This window comes from Pseudophryne corroboree, chromosome 7 (assembly GCF_028390025.1).
Source record: "Pseudophryne corroboree isolate aPseCor3 chromosome 7, aPseCor3.hap2, whole genome shotgun sequence".
Taxonomy (NCBI): domain Eukaryota; kingdom Metazoa; phylum Chordata; class Amphibia; order Anura; family Myobatrachidae; genus Pseudophryne; species Pseudophryne corroboree.
This window is the reverse complement of record NC_086450.1, coordinates 301222135-301230788: the sequence shown is the minus strand read 5'-3', so window position 1 is coordinate 301230788 and position 8654 is coordinate 301222135. Positions and strand designations below refer to the sequence as shown.

General features: G+C 43.7%; 2 long non-coding RNA genes across 2 annotated transcripts; both read left to right on the top strand.

The window, feature by feature from the left end:
- Positions 1-1715: 1715 nt before the first annotated feature.
- On the top strand, positions 1716-2151 carry LOC134943614 (uncharacterized). The gene is made up of 3 exons (XR_010181636.1): positions 1716-1772; positions 1864-1926; positions 2110-2151. It is a non-coding gene; the product is annotated as an uncharacterized LOC134943614 (long non-coding RNA).
- A 563-nt stretch (positions 2152-2714) lies between these two features.
- Positions 2715-4890, top strand: LOC134943613 (uncharacterized). Its single transcript, XR_010181635.1, has 4 exons — positions 2715-2752; positions 3368-3391; positions 3507-3536; positions 4804-4890. It is a non-coding gene; the product is annotated as an uncharacterized LOC134943613 (long non-coding RNA).
- Positions 4891-8654: the final 3764 nt, after the last annotated feature.

Below are 8654 nucleotides of genomic sequence, written 5' to 3'. Positions count from 1 at the left end.
CGGTGCTCTACTGTGTGACACAACGTGAATCAAGGACAGTACTGTGACGTGAATACGGTGCTCTACTGTGTGACACAACGTGAATCAAGGACAGTACTGTGACGTGAATAAACTGCACTACTGTGACATGACGTGAATAAGATGAATTCAGGTGAGTACTGCATCATCTGTCATGAAATCAATTTGTAATGTAATGAACAGTACTGAGATGGTTAAGGGTGGGAGGGCTGCATGCTGATGTGTGTCATAATGTTTATAAGGGCAATGCTTATGTGTGTTACAATGTCTATAAAGGTAGTGTTCTGTCTAATACCCTGGACCTACTGTACTGTAGCGATACTGTAAGTGTACTGTACTGTATGTCACATTTAGAAATGTGCCCCTTAAGTTTTGAAGACAGTACAGTACACTATGCCCTCCTGAGTGATTAGGTGCAGGGTACTAGAATGAACAATTCCATTTATTGTGATGTCATAAAGATGCTGTCAATGTTGAATTTCATTGGCTGTACAGTATGCTGCCATTATACTGTGTATATATATATTTTTACAGGGCTGGTAGCACGACGTCACAGGAGGCGGGACAGGCGCCGCCAAGCTGGTAAGTATTGTCAAATACAGTAGTGTACAGTACATAGTGATTTCTATAGTCCCAACCCCCTGTCCTGACCATCACAGATAACTCGCTGCAATCCGTTAATGTTAAGAATGTCTGTTTACAAAACTAAATGTAAATATTAAACACAAAGTATAAATAACATTGTAGATAGCTGAATACCCGTGCTTCGCTACGGGATGAGGATGGTCAATTCCAGTGATAGTTGTTTGTTAATTTACGTTTGTTGGCGATCTAGTATATAGTACTGTATACTTTAAGCATACTGTATCTTGCTTCTCTGATGCAGATTGTTTATTGGCCGGACCCCTTTTTGGTCCTGGATACTGTACAGTACATGTTTCAAATTGACAGCTTCACTTACAGTACTGTTATTTTTTTTCCCACAGTACCACCACCACCACCACCACCACCACCACCACCACCTGCTGCGCTGCCAGGTATTGTGTAACGAGAATTCTGGTGCTACTGTCATCGTTGTTACACTACTGTACATGTGTCCTGGATACTGTACAGTACATGTTTCCAATTGACAGCTTCACTTACAGTACTGTTATTTTTTTTCCCACAGTACCAACACCACCACCACCACCACCACCACCTGCTGCGCTGCCAGGTATTGTGTAACGAGAATTCTGGTGTGACTGTCATCGTTACACTACTGTACATGTGTCCTGGATACTGTACAGTACATGTTTCCAATTGACAGCTTCACTTACAGTACTGTTATTTTTTTTCCCACAGTACCAACAACACCACCACCACCACCACCACCACCACCTGCTGCGCTGCCAGGTATTGTGTAACGAGAATTCTGGTGCTACTGTCATCGTTGTTACACTACTGTACATGTGTCCTGGATACTGTACAGTACATGTTTCCAATTGACAGCTTCACTTACAGTACTGTTATTTTTTTTCCCACAGTACCAACAACACCACCACCACCACCACCACCACCACCTGCTGCGCTGCCAGGTATTGTGTAACGAGAATTCTGGTGTGACTGTCATCGTTACACTACTGTACATGTGTCCTGGATACTGTATAGTACATGTTACAAATTGACAGCTTCACTTACAGCACTGTTGTTTTTTCTCACAGTACCACCACCACCACCACCACCAACACCGTCTGACCAGCAGAGCTCTGGAAGTGGTAATCATTATTTTTGTTACAGACACACTAGTTTCCTACAGTATTACTGTAATTTTTTTATTTTACAATACTTGTTATCTTGTACACACAGACCGCCTCGTTATTGATACCGAGGAGGAGGAGGAGGAAATGGGGGAGCCTTCAGGCCAGCCTGGTAAGAATTGTAATCTACTGTACAGTACTCTACATTCTACATTCATTGATTTATTAACAGTACCAATGGCTTGGGTTTGCGTGACCAGTGGTCAGGATTCCAGCAGTCAAGTGACCGACAGCGGTATCCTGATTGCAGAAATCCCATTGACTTTTCTTTTTGTTTTTTTTATATTCAACACAGATGTCACTTACCTGTACGTGGACTCTGAGCCGGAGGAGTATAGTAAGTACAGTAGGATTTTCTCAAGCCCATTCTTAAAAGTATTGACCAAGTCCACTTTTATTACTTTTCAGGCAGGGAATTCCAAACATGTACTGTACTGTATTTCCCTCACTGTGAAGACCCCTTTTCGCCTCTGTGTGCGAAATCGCCTCTCCTCCAACACGAGTTAAATACAGGCACAGTACAGTACTGTATGTCCCCTACCACTGGACAGTCATTCTGCTCCTACTGTATTATGAATATATCTCTGCCTCCTGTAGCACTGTACTACTGTGCAATTTTGTAGTAACTGTACTCTACTGTATTTTGTTTATAATATTTTTTTATTTTCCACTCAGTAATTATTGACAGTGATGAGGAAGGGGAGAAAAAGCCCTCTCCCCAACTTGGTAAGTAAACTAAAGTATTGTACTGTACTGTACATTGTGTTAAACCAATGGGTTGGGTTTGCATGACCAGCAGTCAGGATTCTAGCGGTTAGGTGTAAAGTAGTGTATTTCCTGGAATGAACCTTTTTTTTCTCATTAATGTTTTTTCATAGTTCCTACACTGGAACAGGCCACCGAGGAGGATGATGAATACGATGAGGCGGCATTTAGTGGTAAGAATTATCACTGACATTGATTTGATTCCACCAGAGTAGCACTTTTCATCAGATTTTTCTGGAAAATGCGTAGAAATCGGATAAAAATTGCACAAATCGGAATAGTGGATGGGGGACTTTAGATGATTGTTTTTGTTTGAACTGGTGATATTGCCCATACAGTAGCAACCAATCACATTCCACATTAACATTTATCTACAGTAGTTACACTTACAGACGATAATGCAGTACAGTAGGTAATATTTGTAATTGTCAGAGAAGTATCTTCATATACTGTAGTTAGAATTCTCATATTTGCCACTACAAATTACCACTACAGTAACTGCTAAATATTTTAAGTGTACTGTACAATATGCACATACAGTACAGTACTGTACAGTATGCATAATTCAAAGCAAAAAAGAGTTGCTACCTTAGTCTAGTCATAATCACCGGCATACGGGCCACTCACAAATTTTCTGATGGTCTCGGTGGGGTCCCTTGGAATCACCATGCCTGTCACAAGCATACCTTTTTTTTACCCACCTGTCACTAGGCCTGGACACTAGTTTACTATTACTATACTTTTTACTGTATACTGTATCTTATAATATTCTTCTCTTTTACCCACAGACGACGAGCCAGAATACCATTTTGGTAAATAAATATACTGTACAGTAGCAATAGTTGGTACTGCAATTACAGTATTTTTTTTCTCCAACATTACTTTAAGTCCAACTGATATGACTAACTGTATTTTATCTTTTTACAGTCCGTCGCCAACCAGTGGAGGAGACACCTGGTAATAAAATAGAAATACATAATGCACTGTACTGTATTCTAACTTACTGTAACATGTATAACACTGAGCTGATCATCTTCACACCCTCTGACATAACCTTACAGTACAAACTGTACTTTCTCTCCTTTTTCACCCTCTTCACTACACAAATGCATGCTGCGTTTCCTGACTACTGATATAATAGTGTGTAGAGCGTAGCGAGGCACCGTGCCCACCGCGTGGCGAGCGAAGCAAGCATGCAAGGGGCTGCTTTCCGCTCGCCGCCCCTGTCGGGATTGTGTGGTCGGGATTCCGGCGTCTGTATTTTGACTGCCGGGATCCCGTCCAGCGGGATTACGTACTGATCTCCAGTCTGAGCCTGCCCTAGGCATAGGCATACTTGCCAAATGCCCAGGGGCACAAGCAGCTTCTGCTGATTAATATGATATGCAGCATGCCTACAGTATATTCTGTGCATACAAAATGCATTACTAATGTGCAGCATTATGTGTATACAGTACTTTGTTGTGTAACATACAGTATACTGTAGCAAGGGCACTACTGTGTGGTCTAATGTGAACAAAGAGCAATATGATGTGATGCAATGTGAATAAGTGGGAATACTTTGAGGAGTAATGTGGTACTATCATATGATGTAACGAGAAAAAGAGACACTATTGCATGATATGTTGTGAATAAAGTTGCAGTACTGTGTGGCGTCATTTCAGATTGGGGAATTACTGTGTGGCCATGCCCCTTCCCAGCAAGAACATGCACCGTTTTGGGATGCACACCGAATGTGCACACTGTTGCTATTTTAAACATACAGTACAGTAAGTTGGAGGAGCACCAAAATGAGGACTGCTATGGTTGAGGGGTGATGGTGCTGGGAAAGGGGTACAGGCTCAGAGGCGGAAATAGCATCTGTGCAAGGGGGCAGCATCCAAAAACTTGACTAGGGAATCATATTATTTATGGCTGGCTCTGAGTACAGTCCACTATTATGGATAGTACTCCCTACAACACCACCTACAGTACTGTAACCCTCTTTTTTCTGAAGCGGTCATGAAATGTCATGACTGCTAATACATACAGTAAATGTCTACAGTATTTGTACTGTGGTGTTTTATTCCTTTGACAATTTGTTTATGACCTATTGAAGCTAAACTCTTGTACAGTACTTTATATTTTGAATACCAGCAATACAGTATAATACTGTACCTACAGTATACAGTAATAATTGTTTACTATTTGAATGTGACTAAATGTTTTTTTTTCTCCAATATAGTGCCAATTATTTATGGGGGCCCCAGACAGGGGCAAGATAGGTGGGCTGGCCCAGAAGCGGGCAGGCAGCAGCCCACTTATACAAGAGGTAAACTAAAGCAATGTTTAAATTACCTCGACAGCATACAGTAGTGTTTGATTTACTGTACTGACAATACAGTACTGTACATTGTAAATAACAATATTGTCTAATATAGAGTAAAGTACTGTATTGCCATTACTACACTGTAAAGTATTCAGTATTTGTTTTGTAATACTGTCCTTTTTTTCCCACAGAACAGTTGCAGCGTGCCATCCAGCTCCTGCGGGTGGTGGTCCACCTCTTAGTGGACCACTTTTTTAATTTTTTATTAAGATTAATTTAATTTTATTTAATAAAAATTTTTGTTCTTGTACTCCATTGTATAGTATCTTTTTCTACTGTATAAGATAGGCATACTGTACACCATACAATTATCTGGCAGATAATCTGCAAGATCTGGCTGTTTGTAATGAAATTCTCTCCTAATTTAGCTGTGGTGTACAGTACCTCCTGAGTGTGCTGGGGTGCTTTCTGGCCAGTTTGGGGTGATTTGGAGCAAGTTTGGTCGGCCATCTGGCCGACATGTGCTGTCGACTGTTTGGCAAACATGTGTTTTCACTCCAGCATGTGTGTGTCAGGCATTTTGTGTGTGTCAGGCATTTTGTGTGTGTCAGGCATTTTGTGTGTGTCAGCCATTTTATGTGTGTCAGCCATTGCTGTGTGGTTCCACAAATGTTAGCGTGTCAAAGTGCTGACCACTGACACCACTATTTCACTTTGTACCGCATGCCTTTTGTGGAACCACACAGCCCAGCATGACTTATTGCTGGGCTGTGTGGTTCCACAAATTTTCTTGGAAAACAAATGAACATGAGTGTCTTTACTTTAATACTTTTTTTTTTTTTTCCCCACAGATATCTATATACACAAGAAAAGAATGTAACGAAGAACAAACTACTTTTTTGTTTTAATTAACTTTCAAACTTTATTTAAAAAAAAACACCTTTTTTTTCTTCAATAAACTTTTAAAAATAGAAGTTTCCTGTGGTTTTTATTAAAATATGAAATGCAAGATGCCTAACCAAGTTGTTTTACATACAGTATACCACTCTTAATTGAATTCCCATCATACAGTAGTACTAATTTATACAGTACAGGAAGTTGGGAATACAAACATTGGAAACCACGTCATGTTTATTTTAAGAAACACTTTATTTACGGACAAAATCATTTGGAACATGTAACATCACACATACTGTACTGTATTGTAATAAAGCCAACATCACACATACTGTACGGTACTTTAATCAAAAGGTAACAGCACAAATACAGTAACAATATCAACTTTAACATTTTTATAATTTATTTTTTTGTGGTGGTGGTGCGGGGTAATGGTTTTTGTACTTTATTTTTAGGTTTTGCTTTTTTGAATTATTTTTCGTTTTTGTCTTTTGCTTTTTAACACTGTCGCATACGGACACCAGAATAGAGGACTGACAACAGCAGCCCCTGGATGGAAACGCAGCCCAAGGCCCCAGATGGACACAGCACAATGGACTCGGCTGCTACTGGATAGATACAGCAGCGCCCAAAAAATCAACAGGAATAAAAGGGGCAACTTGTAACAGGCCCTTACATTACCAGGAATGTGGTGAGCCAAGTTCATGCACTCCCCTTTGAGTAACCGAGCTGCTCCAAGTGGATTCAGCACAGTGCATGCAGCCCCAGAAAATGTACAGGTCATACAGGTACATTGACACAATTTTTTAGCTTCAGCTGTGTGAAGCTGATGTGCTGAAGCTAGGAGGTAGGTAATGATCTGGTTTCATCATAGTCGAGCTTCCAAGTCATTTTCCTCTTCGTTCTCAGCACAGAGTTTATGGTATCCCTTATCTTCCTCTTTTCTGGATCACCAATCCTCACGCGGCGTTCACACCTAGCCATGATGTCATGTACCAGATTTTTGGGCAGCGGAAGTTTGCCCTTGGAACCATCAAAGTTCACACGATTGGCCCACGTCAAGTATTTGTCGTACCGTACATGGTGCTGGAACAGAGAATATGCATATTTCTGAATATGTCCATTTGAAGCTCTGTACAGATGGTCGTCCAGGGAAGTTGAGATGACAGCCAGGGCAATATTGTTCAGAGAGCCTCCGAATGTATTGCGAAGTGGCCTGTGAGCAGGTGTGCTGGTCATCATTGGTGTTCCTGGCAACAGCACACTTGAATCCAGGCCTCTGCGGTCGTCCAGCCCTCTGCGGTCGTCCAGGCCTCCTCTGCGGTCCTCCAGGCCTCCTCTGCGGTCCTCCAGGCCTCCTCTGCGGTCCTCCAGGCCTCCTCTGCGGTCCTCCAGGTCTCCTCTGCGGTCCTCCAGGCCTCCTCTGCGGTCCTCCAGGCCTCCTCTGCGGTCCTCCAGGTCTCTTCTGCGGTCCTCCAGGCCTCCTCTGCGGTCGTCCAAGTCGCTGACTTCGTCCAGTCCTCTGCTGTGGTCCAGGCCTCTGCGGTCCTCCAGGCCTCCTCTGCGGTCCTCCAGGCCTCCTCTGCGGTCCTCCAGGCCTCCTCTGCGGTCCTCCAGGCCTCCTCTGCGGTCCTCCAGGTCTCTTCTGCGGTCCTCCAGGTCTCTTCTGCGGTCCTCCAGGCCTCCTCTGCGGTCCTCCAGGTTTCCTCTGCGGTCCTCCAGGCCTCCTCTGCGGTCCTCCAGGCCTCCTCTGCGGTCCTCCAGGCCTCCTCTGCGGTCCTCCAGGCCTCCTCTGCGGTCCTCCAGGTCTCTTCTGCGGTCCTCCAGGCCTCCTCTGCGGTCCTCCAGGTTTCCTCTGCGGTCCTCCAGGTCTCTTCTGCGGTCCTCCAGGCCTCCTCTGCGGTCGCCCAAGTCGCTGACTTCGTCCAGTCCGACGCTCTTTTATTCACATTCAAAAGTACAGTATGCTCTGTGATTGGTGTAAGGATGAATGCGCCTATATTGGCACCAATCACAGCGGTAAGAATTCCTTTTGTGTGAATGTGAATAAAAGAGCGTCTCAGTCACCGCCCCGCTACCCACTTTGCAAAGCTGTTTCCTCGTAAGCAGACTTGCTGTGTGGATCTTCTCCGACCTTTCGGAAATCTCCTGATAATTTGCTCTCCGTTTCTGCCTTCGAAAACTTCTTCACAGGCCATACTGTTCCAGCTCATTGACACAGTTTCGTCATACAGTATTTGACCGGTAATTCTTTCATTTACGGTTTACAATTATTTATATACTGTACGTAAATGATGAATGTCCCTGTGCATTGCTCCATGGCCTGTACAACTTATCCCGGTGTATTTTAAAATGTATACCATCTCTCACTCCATATCCGAGCGCTGCCACGTGCTGGGAGTTCACGGTCGGCGGCCATTTTGTCAGGTTGCTAAGCGATCCAGCTCGGTATACCGTAATGTGCATAGACCTCGCTTATCCAAATGTAATTGAGCTAGGGGATTGTGACGCTCCTTCAGCATTGCCCCCTGGAGTGTGAAATGTATGCCATACTGTATCTCACTACATATCCGAGCGCTGCCACGTGCTGGGAGTTCACGGTCGGCGGCCATTTTGTCAGGTTGCTAAGCGATCCAGCTCGGTATACCGTAATGTGCATAGACCTCGCTTATCCCAATGTAATTGAGCTAGGGGATTGTGACGCTCCTTCAGCATTGCCCCCTGGAGTGTGAAATGTATGCCATACTGTATCTCACTACATATCCGAGCGCTGCCACGTGCTGGGAGTTCACGGTCGGCGGCCATGTTGTCAGGTTGCTAAGCGATCCAGCTCGGTATACCGTAATGTGCATACAGTAGACCTCGCTTAT